Raw genomic sequence first — 21,718 nt, forward strand, 5'->3', positions numbered from 1 at the left:
TCCATTCACAATAAATTCGTTAAACAACTAGTTCAGAAAGTATACAGGGTTTTCCGGCACTTGATTCAAAAAAATTCGGTGACTAGATGACATGAAAATGATGCTGCGACATTAAAAAAATAATACGATCCCTCGTTTCTGAGTTCTGGGTCTTTGGAGTTGTGAAGGACAACCTGTAGATAACAAAAATGATTTTTGGATTGATTTTCGTAACAAAATTAACTCGATAAAATTTATGGTTTAGGATTGACGTACATGCCAAGGAAAGCGTTAACCATAAAGAGACATTCTGAAGAAAATTATCATAAATTGTAATGATTTCTTGAAAATACTTATATATTAAAACACACTCAAACAATTACATACTGTCGAACACAAATTTTGTTGGTTAGCTTACAACTAAAACAAAAAAAACTACGACAAATATTCGAATTAGGCGCCTTGCACTTCCACACACTTCCAGAGTCTACGGAGGATATTTCTTTGAACTTGGAAAAGCACCATATTATATGATATTCCTCTAAACATGTAGTTTGTTCCCGATGGAGCCTCTCCCCATTTCCTAAATGATTTATAAATCATCTTAATACCATTTTTCCTAATAGGTGGATTAATCGAGCAGATCCATTTGCACGGCCACAATGTTCCCCTGAATTAAATACATTGGATTCATGTTTATGGGGATACCTTAAAAGCTTGGTAAATGCCATACCAGTGAGAATAAGGAACGAATTGATCGATAGTATCAACTTCCATTGTGACGTTATATAATTTTTTTTGTTTTTATTTCATATTCAATTTTTTTTTTTTTTTTTTATTCAAATCTTTTACACCTTTCATGGACAGCATCAGCACAATTAATAGGCTTAAGATTACCTAACTACAGAAGAAATAGTTTGACTACACGGTATAACTTCTAACATAGGAAAGTTTAGTTCTTTCCTTCCCTAACGATTTAATAAAATTTTAATCATTTTTCAATCTTCTTTCTCAATTTCCGAATTATAATCTGAAGCTTGTACTCCAAATTATTCCCAGGATAATAGAAACTGACAATAAACTCCCCGAATGAAACATTATTTTTTCAATTTGATATTGTCAGAATTACGAATTATTTGTATAGGTGAAATTGCGATATTTCCACTAGTATTTGTTCTTTAATCGATGCCTGAAACGTTTTGGAGTGATTGAAATTTAGAAAACACAATGGGTAATTCGAGAACAACAAATAAAACGAGAAATAAAATAGATATATACGAGAACGCCGCTCCTTGATAACGTTCAAACAGGAAGGACAAACTCGAATAGCAAAGAAAAAGTTTCGCAATTAGAAGACATCGACGTATTTTATTATTTTTGGTGGGAAATCGTGGAAACGTGAGGGAACATCCTTATTGCTAACAGATAAACTTCAACCTGGATATGGATATAAGATTAAAAATTTTGTATCTTGTTATGTAACACCCAACTAATTTGGAATTCCTGGAACTGTTGGCGATATTCATGCTGTTTACTGCTATCACTACATCAACACTCACAATTACACTGTCTGACGCGCGTTTCGATAACCAAGTTATCATCTTCAGAGACTGAAAGTAAACTGGTTACCTCCATGATTCAATGAAAACTGTTTCTGAAATGATTTTTCATGCTGATTATATATCTGCTTTCACTTCTATCTATCTAATTTTAGTCAACAGTGAATTTTATGAAGAGAAACACATTTTATTATAGTTCTTCAAATATCAATTGCAAAACAGTTATGCGAGGAACAATCAATTTCATAAATACGCACGGCACTCATACCAAATTAATAAATTAAAAATATTATTTACTCCCAGTATAAAATTCGGTAAACATCTAACAAACCGTCAGTCCACGTGGACTCATCATTTCCATAAATGCATTTCTATTGGTCGAAGCTGTATGTACACAATTTCTTCGAAATATTCCTACCAGATTTCTTGCGATAAGCATTGGGAGTTAATAATTTTTTTGAATAAATAGAAATATGGAGTTATTTAGACCATAAGCGAACGAAGACAATGAAAGCAGTGAAAATAAAGACAGGTATAACTTTTATAATTAAGATTTAGATATACAAACACAGCAAGTTATTTTAAATATATTCGAATGTTTAAAAAAGGGAAATATTCAACAATCTAATAATGCAATCATAATAAGAATTGCTAAATTAACGTGAGTAAGTGAATTTTCCATTTATCGAGTAGTCACGAAAGGGGTTGCTGTGGATCATTCACAGAACTGAAAAACATGTAAAGAAAAACTGAAATCAATTGACAAAGCTACTAAAGATTTTATACGTAGGACAATTTATAGTTTTTATAAAAACAGGGCTGCGACATTAGAAGTAGTACAGCAAAATGTAGCAGCTTATACAGAATTCAATTATACCAGTTCAGAAACATTTCGTCAGGTATAGTCGGCATGTGGTTTTAAACAAAAAAAAAGTCAATAAAAGGATGGTTCAAGGAGAGTTCGATGGCGACAAAACTATTTGCGCCAGATAAAAGACTACTTAAGTTCTGATAGACAAATTTCGGTTGGGTGGGCAATAATAAAAATTGCTGTTTGAAGGGCCATGTTCTAAAGGGAAACGCATTTTAATAGTACACGCTGGAAGCGAAAACGTTTTCATGCCTGATGCTTTATTAATATCTGCTAAAAAAACTGTGCAGCTGATTATTACGAAGATATGACAACAAAATTATTTGAAAAGTGGTTTAATGAACAGCTTTTACCTAACATTCCATCACACTCCGTAATCGTTATGTACAGCGCATCCTACCACTCGCGGCAACTCGTTAAGATACATATAATGGTAACAAAGCTCAAATTTGAGCGTTTATGCCTGAAAAAAAATTTTCCTATTCCTGTCAGTGATCGTGAAAAAGGCCCAACAAACAAAGAATTGATTACTGGCCAAAGTGAAATCATAATTACGAAAATGTAATCAGTCTCCAGAACTGAGTAATAAGGTTATAGAACTCATAAAGAAAGTTCTAGCAGCAGACCACCAAGAGCTTTGAAAACATCTATATTGAACATGTTATCAAAGAAGAGAATGAGTATGTGGTATCACCTTCTTTACAACCCTTCATAATTCAATTAAATGGTGACTATAGTTCAGACGATTCTGACTACCATGATAATTTATAAAGATACTTTGGAATTGAAATGTTTTTTTTGTTTTATTTGCGAGGAATGTATTGTCCTTTATGGCTTTTGCTTTGAAATTTCGTTTTCCAAAAAAAACGGATAGATGGGGTACAAAAAGGGCTCAGGACACGCCTGTTACCCTGTTTAAACCAAACTCCCTTACAGACAGGTACATTTTACTCGTCTATTTACGTTTTATAATTTAATATTCAGTTTTTCGATTGCCTTTCAGCGAATACTTTCTCGCAAATTTTTACATATTTTTGAACGTATTATTTATAAAAATAATTGGCGGCAAGGGTTTGAGGGTTTTCATATCAATTTTATAATCTGCAATTGATATTGGAGAAACTATACACATCAACAATACAAATTTGGTTTTCATTCTTAGTTGACGTGTACAGAGATGTATCAATGAAAAGGAATAGTTGAGAAAAGATGAATTTTTCAACTGATATAAAAAATCATTGAGGCATTTTCATCAAAATATATTTTGATAAAGACTAAAAGAAGTCGAAACATCTGTTTTAAAAAAATTATAAAAGAAATTAATTTTAAATTAGAAGAACATTTAGAATTTTACCAAAAGGTCTAAAAAATAAGAAATCATTTCAAATATATATTCAAATGATTCTACATTACTTTGACGTACTTTCTATTGTGACTGCTCCAGGAACTGAGTCCAGTCCTGGGTAATATTTTGCATAATACAACACCAATCATCATTGAATGAATAATTATTATAAGAAACTAAAATGCTCTCGTTTATGACGAAATTTCTCGACAACCTCTAACTAAACCTTCCTTTCCAAAAAGCCACTAAAGCGAAAATTGAGTAGATTTACTTTTGTTAGTATAGGAAGACACAGAACGAGCTCATATTGATCAAACTCAATCTAGTTGATAATAGATGAACGATAAAGCGATAGCGGTGATAAATTGTCATTTTAAAATGTTAATACCACGGTGAAATGGGTTGATTGGGTAGAATGTTTGATCTGATTACATTATTAATCTGGCCGAAATGTTCATCGATTACTTTTAGATACGTACGCATTATAACTGATATCTCTTCTGATGCAACAAAAAATATATTCCACTCAAATTAGACATTTTCCAGAGAAAATTTCCCTACAGCAACTAAACCACCCAAAAATCGCTGTTTTTTCACTTATTTTGCGAGAAAACTTGGCATCTCAGCGAAAAACTTAACCCAAACGTGTGGTAGATAATCAAATTTCCTCCAACTTCGCCATTAAACATTTTGTCGTACGTTCCATAGTTAAGCCGCTAGAGGGCGCGCAGAAGATTTGAAAACTCATTTCTTCTATTTTCTGAAAAACTGTACTTCTCCGGGGAAAATAGTGAACTATAGTTGTAGCATACAAAATTTCCTATAACTTTTGTCCGAACCATTTTTCTGTATAACGCATATTTTCGCCGATAGATGGCGCGAAAAATTTTAAAAATCAGTTTTTCCAATTTTCCGGGAAAACACAACTTTTGTCTGGAACATTTTTTCCAGTTTTGCTTAGTTTCACCGCCCCCCTCCCATTTTCGAGACTGTGGTAACTCGAATTCGTTTTCAGACGGCCAAATACATGATCTCGTTGCTGTGGGGAAAATTTCTCTGAAACAGCGATTTTTCGTCTAATGAGTGGACTAAAGGGTCTGAAATGATATGTCCTAACCTAAAATATATGTGAAAGAATTAAGAGTTAAAAAAAAATTGAATATTCAATATACCTCCCATTATTCAATCCAACGCGTTTTTCTTTTCGTAAAATATATGAAGGAAAATGTTGTTTAGTCCGTTCCTCTAGATGAAAATATAAATATACAGACTCATACGAAAAAATCGGAAGTGAGTAGAAGACGTGAAAATAATGCTGTAAGATATGAAAAATTTTCTCATACGACATTCTAAAACTTTAATAGAGGATTACGTGTGGCCATGTAGTGTATTTGTCGGAATAAATAATTCTACACTACTATTTGAAGGTCAGGGGGGCCTATAGGAGCTGGCACAAACACAGACTCTCCTGGGAAACTGTAACCAAAGAAGATCTTCCCAATTTATCAATCTAGTCTACAAATAGTAACAGGAGTCCTACCGGAGCATAGTCACCAACAGTCATCCCACGTTCTGAACTTTCTAAAAGAAGTGGGATTACCCGATACCCCAATACTTAGATAGATACAGGTTGAACGATTACTTGAAATATAGTAATTTAGAATCAAAAATAATTTTGTGAATTTTTCTGTGAACATTCTATATTTTCTTAGAATTTCGATTTCATCGCACTAAATATTATTTGTTCATTGGAGGCAAGCTGAACATATTGAATTTAGTTTGATTTCTTATTTATTTAGGACCTCTTCCTTGGACTTTCTTTATAAGACAACTCAAATAATTACTCTGTTCTTTTTATGAGAAGGACTATTTCAGATAAAACTTTGTATCCCTCAGTGCTCACAATGTCTACTAACAGTTTCATCAGTAACATCCAATTACTAATTAATTTTGTCACAACCTTTTTAAAAATATTTCCTCGGTTTTTTTTCCTTATTTTTATCAGAATTAATAAAGGGATTATTTTCAATAAAAGTGAGTATAATTTCAAATCGTTGCTATGTCAGCAAAAGTTACTACATACACTACCGTTTGAAAGTTTTCTCCCACCCTATAAGTACATTGCATATTTAAATTTTTGCTTTCATTATTTTGGTGCGCAATTTTGGAATTCTCTGTAACAATTTTGACAAATAATCATCTTCTATTTGGTTCCAATCCTTTTTCAGAATATTCCAAAGATATGGAGTGGAGATACTGCTTTCTAACTTTTCATACCAATGTGTCTCACAACAACTCAATTGGATTAAGGTTAGGCAACTATGACAGCCAAATCATTACTGTCAGTGCATTCTTATTTTCCAATTGTTTCAAATATTCTTTGTACAGCTTCGAAGAATAATTCGTATCATTGTCATGCTGGAAGATGAATTTTCTGCCAATCAGGCACTGGCTAGAACGTACTATATTTTCTTTTAATAGTTTGTATAGCTTTTTCTCTTCAGAATCCCTCAAACTTTGACTCATCACTACAGAAAACTCTCTGCGTCTAATTTTAGCCCACCGCAACCTCTCAATTTTATTTTGACGTCTTAAAAGAAGTTTCTTCATTGCCACCTTTCCATAAACGCCACATCCTTCTAATCTCCTTTCCACTATAGAAGTACTCAAAAGCAGATCCCTAAAATCATTGATCTAAGCTGTTGTCTCTGATCAATACAAGACGTTTATCTACAGCGGTTTTGGTTTTTCGAGGCCGCCCTGAACGTTTTCTATCGCCAAAGCCGGTGGAAGATATATATTTTTTCATGTTGTAATCCACGTTACGTCGAAGAATTTTTAATTTGATGGCAATTGTTCGGTTAGTTTTGGCTCGACTAAAAAGACTTGCGATTTATGCACGAGTTTCAACTGATATTTCCTTGGTTTTATTATTTTGATACCAACAATTCTGAATTTGCGGAATAAGACACCGCTTGACAATTATTTTGAGTATTATTTCAAAATTTAATGAATGGATTATGGAATAGGCACAAACTTTTGACCGGTAGTCATTTGATACAATTGTACAAAAGATTTTTTTCAAGCATTCCTTAATTTATTTCAAAATGGTGAAAAGTACAAATTTATTTGAAATAAAGAATGCGAAAAAATGATATTTTTTGTGTGCAGTCCATGGGACCACTCTGGGCCCGAGGAAAAGTTTACTATTAGAACTTTCCCCACACCCTCGAGCGGTTCTATAGCCCGCACACAGAAAAAATCATTTTTTGCATCTAAACAAATGTTTCTTTGAAGTTACACCCTACTTACAGTACAGAAAAACAAAATTCTGTTTGATTCTTTATCTTTTGAATTATGATTTATAATGTACAATGTGTCTTAAAAAATATTTCATGAGATCAATATAATGCTTTTGGGTGAAACATTTAGAAATATCTGTGGTCATGAGTGACTCTTATACCTGAATCATTCTCAACTTTGGGTGAAACTAGTTTGATTTATGACCCATCCGAATTTTGGTTAGCCCTCGCAATAGATGTGGACCAAATGAGGGTGATAGGGTGATGTTTCAAGGACCCAGCCAAACTGTAAAACACATATTTTTTCATGATATTTGACAGTATTTCACACTTGTTTATGATGCAGAAATCTGACATGTTTCAATGCTTGTCTTTGCTTTTCGCTATACTATGTTATTATGCTTTTGAGAATTCTTCATTTCTGCAGATGAATTATCAGTGTTCAGTTAATTGGACCAATGGAACACAAGAAGTCTGTTCTTTTCAAATATCTTATTCAGTCAAATAGCATCTAATGCAGATCTGTTGTTGCTAAAAACCTGCTAATCTTCAAACATTTTAATCGACATTATTTTTTCTGGTACAATTCTTATCTAATCTGATAGCTTTGTTAATTTTTTTTAATTAAGAATTAAATCGTTATTTTCATCATTTTCTAAACTTTCACGACATGAACAGCACCAAATTATGATTGGTTCATTTTATTTCTTCTATTAACTGAAAAACGAAAAAATTGAAACTCTTTACATTAAACCCTCGCTCTATAGACTAATTTTCCCGAGAGTTTCAATTGATATTGTTGTCATAGAAAATATGAACGGATTTCACTTGTTCTAAATGATCAAAAGCACAATTTCTGGTGATAGTCTCTATATGAATCTCTGGAATCTAGATTAATCGAAAGGACAAAACTGTAGGGACTGTTTAATTTGTACTCTTTGTAACGTATAAGCGATATTGAGTCAAAAACAATTTCGGTTTCTCTTTTTGCGAAGTTTGCTTACTGAATAGAAGATATATTTATTCAAAATAAATTTAATGGATTACAAAAACAAAGCTGAAACTTTATCAAAATTCTCTCAATTTAAACTAACTTCTATAAGTCATTTTAAAAAACTTTTTATGAATCTTTTCAAAACATATTCCGCAAATTCAAAGTTTGTGAAAGTAGACACCCGGAGATATGACAAAAAAATAAGAAAAGTATTATTTATAGAATGTAGAATAATACAAACCGAATGATAAATATTTCGTTGAAATGCGATGTGTTTTCGTAGAAGTAGTCAAAATAGTTATTCTTTTCACGCAAGTGATGAAAACGAAATGGATTTTCAACATTTTGAAATAAAGTAAATCATGTTTGCTCTGTTGTTTGTTTGTTAATTTGTGAATGAATCCGCTATGTTGTGACACAATTTTGAGTCACACAAATCCTTTTCAAAACACTTATTTAAAACTTTCTAATATTTCATTTTGAGTAAAAAAGCTCACGATAGACACAATGATTAATCATAACAAAGACTATAATTTTAAGTAAAAATACTTATTTTTAAAGCATCAAATCTTGCAACAATTATGTAAAATTTTGGTGTAATGACGAACCAAGTCTGATAATATCCGCTAGGAAGCAGCAAATTCTGTTGCTTACTTACAGATTATCATTTTTTTTTTCAGAATTCTACTGAACAAATTTTAGGAAATCGTTGTTGTAACAACTGTGATGAACTTTTCCAAAAAAAAAGTGCTAAAACTGATGAGAAAAAGACAGAACGAGAATTGCTGTGGGAGTTTTGCTAGATAAAAAATATTTTAGCAAATTTGATCTTCAAAAAACATTATCTTTCGCCAAACTTACAACTTCAATAGTATACTACTATAAGAGAAATCTTTATGTTTACAGTTTTAGCATTGGTGTGGAATAAATCCTCTCGAAGATTCAATCATAAACAAAAAAAAGAACATTGAAATCAGAAAAGTCGATTGGCTCAAGGTACATTAATTGAGGATTGGAAAAACACTTCCAAATAAAAATATATGTATCTTTCAGTGAAATTTTGGGGCTCTGAACCTTGGAAATCTCAATAAGACTATTAAAAAACAAGGCCGTGAAAGTACAAACCTTATTGAATGTACAGGAAGGTCAGGTTTACCAACCAGAAGAGAAATAACTTAAAAAAAGTGTTTTTCCTCCTGCTTTACGTTCCACCAATTTACCATGGATACTTCAGAAACCTTCCAAGAAATCAAATACATCGTTAAACCCAGAATAATAAGGAACTGAAGAAAATGACAACGACGATCGTCAATTAACTTTTCCTTCCAACTAAGAAAAAATGTATTCTTTAAATATTTGTGATTTGATCTCTAGGCAGATGTAAAAATTAAGTGTATTAACACTTGGTTTAGTTGTATTCTGAACCTTCCGTTTATTTCTCAATTAATTCACTCATATTCCTTTCGTCTTTCAAAAAATATTTCACAATAAACGATAATAGCATACAGTAAAGTTTCTTTATGTCTGAATGTCAAAAATGCAGCTATTTCTTGCTATCGATTCAAATAATCACTGTCGTTGAATTGAATTTTGATATAGTTTTTAGTGAGCAAAAATCTTCGTTTCGTGCTTGTCCAATAATGAAGTTAATGTGTAGAACGTGCTATTAAATTTAAATGCAAGAAACGAATTTAATTCGTTAAATCCTCATATTTCAAGAAAATAATGGTTAAAAAAGTTCCTTCAGTTCGTCATCACCGATCACCAAGGAAGGGTTTTAGGTATAAGAAGAAATGGAAGTTGCTAGGAGCGAGGTCCGGGCTGTACGGAGGATAATCAAATACATGCCAATAATTTCCTATAGTTTTTTGTCACGTTTACCGAGAGAAATCGGGAAATTTCATGGGAAAAAAACACCATTTGATAGTTATCCTCGACGCTTGTAACCCACAATATAAGTTCTATTTTTATCAGTAGCAGTGATTCGATCGCAGTTCCCACTGTGCGCGATAGTTACTCTGATTAAAGCAAATAAAAATGTATGTCATTTTAGATAGCTGTTGTCGACATGTTCTTTGTAATGCTTCTTCATGCCATTCATTGAAAATTCCGTTATAATATAAACCAAGTGAAATTTTTCGACAAATCTACGAGGTTTACTTTCTTAATACTATGAGTGACCCTAATCTCACGAATACTAATTCATCAAATTATTACTGATACACTGAAAACCTGAAAATTTTGCTCACGTTGTATACCCTTAATTCTTACAGAACAAAAAAAACAACGCATGAGCAGTGCACTTCAGTTTTTAACATACTACAATAAAGACGGTGTTGATTGTCTTTCTTGGGGATGAAACTAAACAGCACACAATGGAAAGGAGGCCCAAGCAAATCTGGGCAAGTGCTCGTGTGCACCGTTTTTAAAGACGGAAAAGGTATTTCGCTTGATAATTTCTCACCACGAAGCGAAGTAATCAATGCCCATCTTTACTCAAAGACCATTGCGAAATGTTTTTTCATTTCGTCATCATCATTGAAGTGTTGACCATTAAAGAAAGATTTTAGATGTAAGAACAACACCTTTGGTAATCCTCGATGGCTGTAACGGTCTTGCATGTGCATTGAGAATTGTGCACATGAGTTTTCGAGGTTTATGCCCAAGTTTCATTGAGGATAGTTTGATTGATCTGTGGTGTCGTGGGATAACCAAGTTCGCAATAAGAAAACGAATCACAAATCTTATTTTACAAGCGACAAAATCTTCGATTAAAGTTGACATCATGAAGTTTCACTACAAAGAATATGTCAACAGCAACTTGCGCAGCTCGGAACTGCGATCGCAGCGATGCTGCTGATAGAAACAGAAACGAAACTTACATTGGGGATTTACCTCGTATACATTTTATGCATAAAAAAATTGACGTTAGAACCTAGAAAATATGATAGACCAATTTCATTAGATGAACTAGTTAACTCGAGAAATTTATGTATATGTATATACAAGGTTTGGTAAAAAATTCAATGTGTAATTACATTGACTGAATAAACAGTTACTTGGTGGACTAAACTGTTTCCTATCTCTCAACTTAAAACATTTTTCAAGTAGAAATAACCGTCCATTCTTGATTTCTTTTCGTAAGTTTCATTTTAGATGTTAAGAGATGATATTTAGGTAAAATAATTTAAAAAATTCTAAGGACTCACTTCCAAACGGTTTTCTTTACACACGCACATATACACAAAGTAAACTCGCACTAATTGAATGTACGAAAGTAAGCATCCGATGCTTCTTGTAACTAGATACCAGATATTATGTTCTTCTCCAAATTTTCTTTAATATTGCCGTTGGCGACACTCCCTACGCATTGCAACAAACATAACTTTTCAAATCTCCCAAATGTCGTCGAGTTTAAGTGAACTCTATAAAATAAGGAGTAAAAAGAACACGAGAGGATGACCCGAAGGAAATGACACAGAGGAGACTGAAATATATTACGGAATAATGGTTCTTTGGGATTCAGATTTAGCTGCCGCCACATGGTCGACCACTTAAATGACCAAAATAATAATTTTAAATATTTTCAGAAACTATTTAGGTCACAAAGAATGTTAAGAAAGTTAAACTACTCCAATATAAACTATTATGATCTTTGAAAGTTTCAAATATATCATAAAAATTATGATAGGAAAAATTTCTGACATTTCGTTGGCAGAAAATAATCGTAGAAATGGGGTAGTAGGATAAGATATAAACTTTTATCTAATTCCGTTATCAAATGCGACACTTTAAGTCACTTCTTGACATTAGGAAACGTTTGGCTTCTGGTAGGTTCCTTCAAAGCCTCCAACAATAATCCGCTTGCATTCCTGGACTTTTGTTCCTGGATAGCGCTTTTCTATTAAGGAAATGTCCTGATGAAACAATCCAATTTCTCAGGGGAAAAATCCCGATGAGAGTGCAGGATATGTATTTTTAAAAACGTATTACATTCCAAAACTTTGTATGAAATTTATGGTTTCCTAGGAAATTTTGGACAGCATCCAAAAACCTCTTCCAGGTGACTTTTTCCTTGTTTAATTTTTGCCTAGCTGAGTGTGGGAAATTTCTCTGTCAGATATAAGAATCCACTGCCATCTATAGGTATACACTAAAAGATAATTTTTAACATTTGTCTGCTCTAGAGTAAGTGGCTGTAGTGACTTTTTCTGTTTCTACTGTCCCATTCGCAAATGACACAACAACATTTTATGTAACCAAGCTGTAGCCCAAACAAAAACTTTAATATCTCCACAAAATGCCCAAACATGTTCACTGCATTCAACTTCTTCAATAAAGACCTTCGTGTTCTAGTAAGTCTTTCATATCAGAGCCATAGTTGAATAATCGCCAGTGACTTGAATCACATTCAAAATTAATCACTACAAGAATGCTATTAGAATAGACTAAATCATCGCCACAATGTCGGAAATAAGAAATTTTCGTACCGGGAGAAAGCAAATTCCAGTCGCAGCTTGTTTTTTAAAACTAATTCAAATCACGATGTGAATCGTTTAAATCACTTGGTACCAATAAATGCAGTTCTTATGATGTTGAGGGTTCATAACTTGGATCACTCTCTTGAGATACCTTATCGGGTTAACTAAAAACAAATTCCGGACTTAAAAAAGAATCCCGATTTTCTGTTTTGAGGCTTTAACACAGTCAATTCGGTACTATGTAGGATTGGTCTATTTGTTGGGTAGAGGACAGTGGATCTGGACTTCTTTTTTGTGTTTTAACTCAAATATATGCAATAACAAGCAATTAAAGAAGAGCCTAAGATACCTAATTAGAGTCGCTAGTGCTAAAAAATGTATATAATTATGGACCTCAACTCCCAAAAGAATTAACTCGAAAAGTATAGGCCTAATAGTAATAATATAATGAAAAAAAAATGTTTGTTGCTTTGGACATTGAATCTTTGTGTATTATCTTATTTAATGTCGACATGCTAGGAAACTATGATAAAAGTACTTTCTCAACATAAACAATAAAACTTATTTAAAGTAATTTTTCAAAAACACAATTTTTTCAAATGGTATCACGAACGAGCCATCTATCTTAAAAATGTTTATTGGGGTCTGCAATAAAACGTATTGATTTGAATTAAACTATAAATCCCGCAACGTATGCCCACATTCATTCATGTCAAGCCATTTCTTATTTCCATATCGGTGGATATTGTTTGATACTTTATTCGATATTTTTTATGGATATGAAATTTATTTCGACTTTTTCTATTAACCGGCAGCTAATTTGACCCCCACATCGTAGATTTCCAGCTTGTTATGGAATGTGATTCGCCTGTAATCCCCAATATCATTGTTTTATTTGTACAAAGTCGTTAGTCTGCTGTATCAGCAACACAATATTTCTTTTTTGTTAATTATAATAAATTTTATGAGAATGACTTTATACTTCATCGTCTTAACATTAAAATCTATGTAGAAAAAATTTTTTTAAAAAGATATTTTGTGATTTAATAAAAAATAAAGTGGCGCAGTCAGTAGGATAATCAACCATTATCTTAGTGATAAGAAGGATTTGCGTAACAAGAAAGAAGAAAATCGAACTATGAGGAATAATAGAAGATAGAAGTGTTATAGTGTTATAAGTAATTTATTAATGCTAATTCCGAAATTCAATACTAAACTTTCAAGATTTAATGGCAATTCTTTGGAACTTTCTTCTTTCATAGATATTAGTAATAATTATTAGGGACTTGGTAGGACTTATTGGAAATCTGTTAAAGAAGTATTAGTTTCACTTTTTGGCGCTCGACATGATGAAAACGGCTTCCTTTTTGATTTAGATCAATTGAGACAAGTTAATACCGAAAATCTGTTTTTGATCGACTGTGAGTAACCGCGGCACCCACTTTCTTCATGGTCAAATATTCATGCATAATTGTAAACACACTGCCTTCTGGTATCTTTATGGCCTCGGCTAGCTCACGCAATTTCAATTTACGATTAGATATAACCAATTTGTGGACTTTTTTGATGTTGTCTGGAGTAACCACCTCATTTGGACGACCAGATCGTTCACCATCATTTACAACCACGTTTAAATTCACCAAACCAATAACAAATAGTTCTTTTCGATGATGCAGAGTCTTCCGTATAACACTTTTAAATCCATTGTTGAGCTTTTACAGTATTTTTTTCCTCGAGAAGCAATAATTGATAGACACACGAAAATTTTTTTGAAAAATAACCAAAGTAACCTCACTTAAATGGCTGTCACTTTTTTCTGACCAATCGAAATGTCATGAAATTTTGCATATAATATTTTGAAAGATGGTACTTCATAAACGTCAAATGGATTGGCGAAGGCAGCGCCATCTATGTGTCATTCACACGACTTTTGAGCGTAGTTTCCATTGTATCAAATACTATTCCACAGCCCAAATGTTAAAGACAATATCAATTATTAATTGATATTTCATAAACAGTCACTATTGATTATATTCCATTACACATTGATTGCAAATACAAGCAAACGCTACACTGTTAAAATTTTCTTTAGTAATTTTACCAAAAAAAAATAATAAAATGTATTTATTAATAAAATTATTATGGTTTGTTGTTTTATTTTGAATTCGAAATCATCCTCCACGTCTTAAAATCAAAAACTTACTGAATTTATTTAAAAATAAGAGACCTAAGAATTTGAATAAATGGTAGCTTCATCATTTTTGTAAATCTTCGAAGATTGTTATTGAAAAACAATAAACAATTCCGTACAATTATTATCCCAGTAAGGTTTACACTCAAGGCTGTAAACTTAGTGAATTTTCTATTTCATCAAATTATATCATAATTTGAATTCGTACATATGGATTAGTAATTTGAACCCTCAAATGTTTAGCAAAGGGAAGGTAATTTTACAGTGTATTTCACGATCCATCTATTGTGGTAATGAATACTCAAAATTGAATAATATTTTATACACAGATATTTATAATTAAAGTGATTAAAGAGGACTCATATTTTATATCATAAAATCCAATATACAATCATATGAAATTAACTATGATTTTTCTGAAAATGAAATCCAATATACAATTATATGAGATGAAACATCACTGTGCTTTTACTGGAAATATGATTATCGTGTCTGTTGCTATTTTATTAAGTCAGCAAAAAGGATTTTAATACTACCAGATGGTTGATTTGATGAGGATACATTGTTTTTACTTGAAAGCAGATAAAGGAAACAAGGTTGGTACAAAGAACAGAAATGACTATTTCGATAGAGTTGACAGCTTAATCGAAACAGAACCATTCACCAAAATCTCAAGGAATCCGCTGAGTAAAATGATATCACAAATATTGTGAGAACCTTGTTACCAGTACACTCAGACATAAGTAACCCAGTATTGTAAAAACTCTTTCCCAAATTCCCAAAATTCACAAACCTAGAAATGCAATGAGACCAATTGTTTCAATAATTTGTATACCTAGTCATAATATTTCCAGATGGTTAACGAAGGAGTTTGAAAACCTACCCATCAGACCGTTGTTGGTGTAATTGTAATGTAAACATTTTAGTCAGTATGGTAAAAAATGGTTAAAGATGTTTTGGGAGATCTAGTGTGATATATAGACCTGCTAGAACCCCATGTATTTGCAATTCAACCTCTACACAAAATGTCAATTTTTGACAAATAAATCATAGCCAACCAACTTTTAATCGTCTCAATATCTCACAAGAACTGATGATTTTAAGTATAGGGAATGTTTTATAAGAAAAAAAGTATGTTGGTAGTACTTTTCGATACACGAAATATGTTTAAAAATTTATTTGAAAAAAACGAAAAAATGATATATTAGTAGTTTGATTTACCCTGTATTAGATTCAATGATTATTATCAGAATAAATTATTTTACAGACTTTTTACTTCTATTCCAACGCTTTGACTGCAACAGATTTCGAATTATGAATTTCTCTTATATTGTACAGGATATGTGAACTTAAAATTTTCATACAAAATTGGTTATAAGTTTCTAAATACCTCGTAGAATACATCATAACTCCATAGTATTGTAATGGGAAAGTGTTTTATTCATGGCACAGCATTCTGTAATACCCCATAAGATTGTGAATTATATTGAAATGTGAAAACTAAAGATGACAATAATCTGTATAAGTTTTTAGAAAATATCTACTGAAAATTCACATAGACCTCTTATTGCCAATAATTGACAATAATTATCACGTAAAATTCGTTGCTAAACAAGGCTGAAAATGAACATGATATCATACTTGAAATAATTCTATATCGTTAAATCAATTTAAATTATTGAGTTCAGATGTTGTCTACCATTTTACAAATCTGTTAATCATTTGATAAGATCGAATGATTTAACATCGCTCAATTTCTCTCAGAGAAAGTGAAATTTCGATGTCTGACTAACCAAGAAGCAGTGTGGATTTAAAGAGTAAATCCAGCACAGTGATAAGAAAAAGACTATTTGAACGAACACACCCATACCAAAAAAAAACCAAATCTACCTAAAATCCTTCTCATTTCAATTATTTATGAGAATGTAGTGATTGTTGGGTTGGTGATGATAACAATGTTTTTATTTCAAGACTCTTAATATAATATACCTAGTCAAATAATCCGGGAGCCAGGTGAAAATCCGGTTAATTATTTCCTTTCGAAAGTTAATTGGTGAGTTGAATCAGAAAGTTGTATAATAAAGCCTAGTGAACGTCAGCTGCGGCTCGGTGGGTCGGATGAGTTGAGAAAAAACAGAAATTCAGTCATTTCCTCTTAGCTGAAAATTTGTAAACTGATGCATTCTACTAATTATCTTTTAAGAGAACTTGGCAATGTATTTTTGTTGTTGGCTCCTGGACTAAAAGCACAAATAACAAAAATAATTGCCGATTCGTTGTATTCTAAATATTGAGTATTGGATCTGTTTTATTTTTTTTTCATAATATTTAGTCGTTCGATTTTTCCAAATTTCTTCTCAATAATGGAGAAACTGGAACTCTATTAATAATATTTGTCAAGATACCGTTCTATACGCATTCGGTTTCCATTTGATAAATATTTTCAGAATTTTTCATCATTTTTGAGTACACATTCATAATCAATTTTATACAGTCTGTTCTATTCGTAGTGACGCATCGACAAATTAATCACGAAAATATCTTTTCAGACGCTCCTTCATTAACAAGTAGAGTTTCTGTACCGAACTGGCAGTCTGTACAACATGCATCAGTGTTCCCAACTCTCAAAAATTCATCTCCCTAAAACCACAACCAAAAACGTCTAAAATCCCCACAATTACTAGCGATTCCCCCTAAAAAATTCTTTTATTTATAAAATATATAATTGAATATTTTTAAGTAAATACCATCAAAAATAATGAAATATCATTAAAAATAATAAATTTCAAACAATCAATATAATAAATTATCGAAAACTTCAAGTAACAAATCATTTTCTTTAAATTCTAATTTTTTAAAAATCATACATATTGACATTAAATAATTGCAACATTTTTGCGGATGATTGAAACGTTGTGTTATATATCGATATTTAAATCCTTAAATACACCCCTAAAATATCTTTTAACCCTAAATTTGGGGCCGGTATTATGGTGTTTTCTACATTGTTGTCAGATCTTTCCTTTTTTCGGAAAAATAATAAGCTTTGTTATTTCAAATGGTTCACCCAGTATATTTTTCGCTTTTCGAAATCCCTAAGAAATACTGATTATTTTTTCCGGAGTTAGGTTAGGTTAGAGTAGTTAGAGTAGCTACATTTACAGTATCTCCAAAGTTACAATAAATATTGTACATTTAGATGGGTACGATTGAATAAACTCGTTTAATTAAAATATTCTTTAATAATTTATGTACTAATACAAATCTCGTAACCAGGTTTAGTGTCAGTAAGTTAGTAAAAAGTTTAACGAAATTGGTGCAGTAAAATATTTATCCAAATCATGGCGCAGAAGACTTACAGCAACTGAAGACAAATCTTCAAATGTTTGTGTCATTTTAGAAGTGGGTGTCAAGTTGGGAGCCCTGGCAGGCATACCGACGCTATGTTATCAAATAGAGACATTCGAATTCGTTCTCGTTACGATTTGCTCTCGGTATGCAAGATCAGTCGAGGCTCTGCCCCACCCAAGTGAATAGCAGCAGAATATTCGACATTTTTTCGAATTTTTTGTGTAGAATCGAAAATGTTAACATTGGTGCTCGAGATTGAAAAACACCCATGTGTGTATAATTACACCCTACCTGAATATTCACTTTATCGAGAAAGCTTGGTTCATTCTGTATATAGAGTAAAATAAGTCCTTAGATGCCACAAATACGCCACGGTTTAAATTTTTTTCAATGTAAGGATGTGTCCAAATAAACAAACATCGTTATAACTTCATCTCCGCCGCTGAATGACATGCTGATTTTACGGTCAAATCAGTACTAAACATTTTGATCAAATTCATACAGATATCATAGAAAGCTTTTTTTATACGGTATCCAATCAGGGAGCAGTCTAAAAGAACACGAACGACGTAAGATAATTGCCAGATTTTATGAACAAAATCAAATCCTGAAGAAATCGTTAACGATTAATCAATTTGTAAGAATGGGAATACCCAGACAAACAATTTACGATATCAGTCGGTGTGTTGAGACAGATTGAGTGAGGATCAGACAGAAAAGCCAAAAAAATTTCAAAATAATAGAGAGAAGCTTTGGTTAAACAGGCTCAAGAAAAAGTGTGAAATTTCAAAATCGAGAAGAAATACCTAAGCAATATTCTAATGTAACAGAATGTGAAAAATCACGGAAATCGGCAGCCAAATATTCTGAGAAGCAACAAATGGAACAAAAATCAAAACTTAGGAGTCTCGGTGACAACGAGTTTCGCCGGATAAAGCTTTGGAAATCATCGAGGACGATTCATATTTTACTTTTGACGAAAGTGAAACAGTGAAAAATAAGAGTTATTATTATGAGAAAAGCGAGAAGTGAATTCAGAAGCATATATTTGTCCTTATGGAAATTCCTGTAACGCCAAAACATATGGGAAAGAGTGTTTTAGAGCTAGATTATTGCAGTTCATAAAAAAAGTTTGGTTTTGGCGAAATATGGTAACTGCTCATTATGCAAAGGACGTTGCTTTCTAAGAAGTTATCTAATGTCTGATACAAAATATTAATTGCTGTTTAAACGTTTTTTTTTTTTCAAATATTGTTGTGTTATTCTATATTAGTACTCAATTTAATTTTCAGTATTCTGAAATGAGAACATTTTATAGTTCGTTGACATAATGACGAAGTTTCATTAAATGGACGTTTCAAAAATTTATTCCGTTGATTTGGTGAATTGGGAGAAATTTTTAATGTATTGCTGATATTCAACAAATCAATTCACAATATCTTCAGAGTTATTCAGCAAATTAGAAAAATTTAGACGTAGCAACATAAATTATCTTTTAAAGGATGTGTCACTGAACCACATTTGCTATTTAAATCAAATTGGAGGTATAACGGAGCTGCAGGTGATGTTTTATAATACATATGTATTATCAACTTGTTATTAATCTAGAAACCAATGAGGATTTTGAATTGAAGTGAAATTTTGCATACGCTAGTTGTGTGATCAGTATCAACTGCATCTAATTCATTTCGATCTAAAGCTGTTCGTATAGTTCATTGTTGACTATCGCCACCTTTTTTTTGATAGGACGCATTTTATAAAATAATAATGGAAACTAGTTTACTTAATTTATGTAGACAAATCTGCTAGGAAAGCGTTCAGTATACAACCTTCTGGTTTCTTACGAGTTACCGAAGTCAAATACATACATCAAATACCTCCTATAAGTATTTTAAATAAATAATCACAATTTATGATCATTTTCTTCAGAATGTTTCCTAGGAATGTACAACGATCCAAATATCTATATATTTCCTAAACCATTTTATCGAGTTGAACAAAGAGTACTTATTTTTTTAAAATCGATGTTTGCTATCTTTAGATTAAGGATGTCCCTGTAAAAGTTGCGGATTGTTAACCATTGGGCATAAGCCGCCCCTGGCCTTCAGATAGTAGTGTAGAATTATTTATTCCGTTAAATATACGTAATCATCCATTGAAAATTCATTGTGTCCGATTGTATAATTTAGAAAATATAACTTTAAACTCAAAAACGAGGGGTCGTATTAGAAATTTTTTGTAGCATTTCTACGTCATCTACTTATTTCCTGGAAAATCCTGTATAACTAGAATTTTAATATAAAATTACGAAAAACATTAATTTTCTACTAAGTGAAAAGTTACTTCAACTTAATAAGTCAGGTTTCCAAATTATACCATTTATTTTTTAACAAATATACATCTAATATAAATATTCATCCCCATAATTATATACCCAATAAATCTGTATTATATATAATAATAATTCAATGTGGCTTAAAAAGTATGCTAAGTATGTATATTTGAAATTTGCTTACCATAACTTCACCGTACAAAGTCAATAACAAATAATCAATTTTTTGTCCAATAAAAGATACACAAAAAAACTTTGGCGGCACCAAAAACAGCGCAAAAATTTAACAAAACTTCGACAAACGCTTCTACTCCCGACCGGAATATGCGCTAAAGATGCTGTTAAATAGAATGCTGCGGAACGAGATGACGGTTCAGCGAGACCAAGATTTCAACTGGCGCCACATGGCTACGGTTAGTTTTATTCGCGCGATATCGTGGAGGATGACGCTCCGGACTTTTTGGCATCATTTGTTTTTCCATCGATTTCATTCATGTGGCTGCCCTTTTTATCTTTCGATAGGTCGTTCCAATTCTGTCTTGGGTTTCGGTTTATTGAAGCGATTTACATATTCATTGAGTATAAATAGAAATTTGAATATATCTCTGAACGAACTTGACATCCTTACAAGTTCTTCAAGCGATCAAATTAATTTTTTATAGCTAATAATCGATTACTCATAACTCATATTATCTATTTTAATTTCTTCAAGAAATGATATTTCACCATCAGAACCATATTTATCTATTTTTGTTCCATCGGAACTAATTATTCAACACGTTTACTGTCGTGTGTATCATTTATGGTCACAGTCGATTTAATATCAGTGCCATTAGCAGTTTTTAGCTGTTAGTTTGGTGAAAGCGGACGGGGCCGGCTTCACGGCCCATGTCGGGAACAAATTCGTAACAATAAACAGTGTTTTTATCTGTTCCCAGAAATAGAAACTTATAATTTACAAACAAGCCTTGTTGTTTTGGGAAATTTTCAAACGACCCTTGTGGTTTTTACAATTGAAAATTGAGCTGGGACCTCTCTGATCTTTACCACATGTCGTTATAAAATAATTCTCTATTTCAAAGTGCCAAGCTAGGACGGAAAATTTCTAAAACTCGCATCGATAATCACTTAGTTGATGTTCATTTCCCATCGTATTTCAATATTATATCAATTTCATACCCAAATTTGGAATCAAATTTGATATTCCTTCCCTCCATAAAAGTAAATTGAGTTGAAGCATTCACAATAAATCGAACAAAGTCATCGAAATTCCAATATCGAATGATTCTTTGAAAACAATATAATTATAATAT

The 21,718-nt window shown here is 32.0% G+C and overlaps 1 protein-coding gene across 3 annotated transcripts in view; it reads right to left on the reverse strand.

Moving 5' to 3' along the window:
* Positions 1 to 20,802, reverse strand: part of LOC130897954 (fasciclin-2-like) — a 172,356-nt gene extending 151,554 nt beyond the window's left edge. For 2 of the 3 annotated variants that reach the window (XM_057806946.1, XM_057806945.1), the window contains exon 1: positions 20,590 to 20,801. The gene's annotated coding sequence lies outside the window, so the exon portion shown is untranslated. Of the gene's footprint in view, positions 1 to 20,589 lie in introns of all 3 variants that reach the window. The other variant, XM_057806947.1, reaches the window with a different exon arrangement.
* Between the last annotated feature and the right edge of the window lie 916 nt (positions 20,803 to 21,718).

The sequence above is a fragment of the Diorhabda carinulata genome, chromosome 9 (genome assembly GCF_026250575.1).
Source record: "Diorhabda carinulata isolate Delta chromosome 9, icDioCari1.1, whole genome shotgun sequence".
Classification (NCBI taxonomy): domain Eukaryota; kingdom Metazoa; phylum Arthropoda; class Insecta; order Coleoptera; family Chrysomelidae; genus Diorhabda; species Diorhabda carinulata.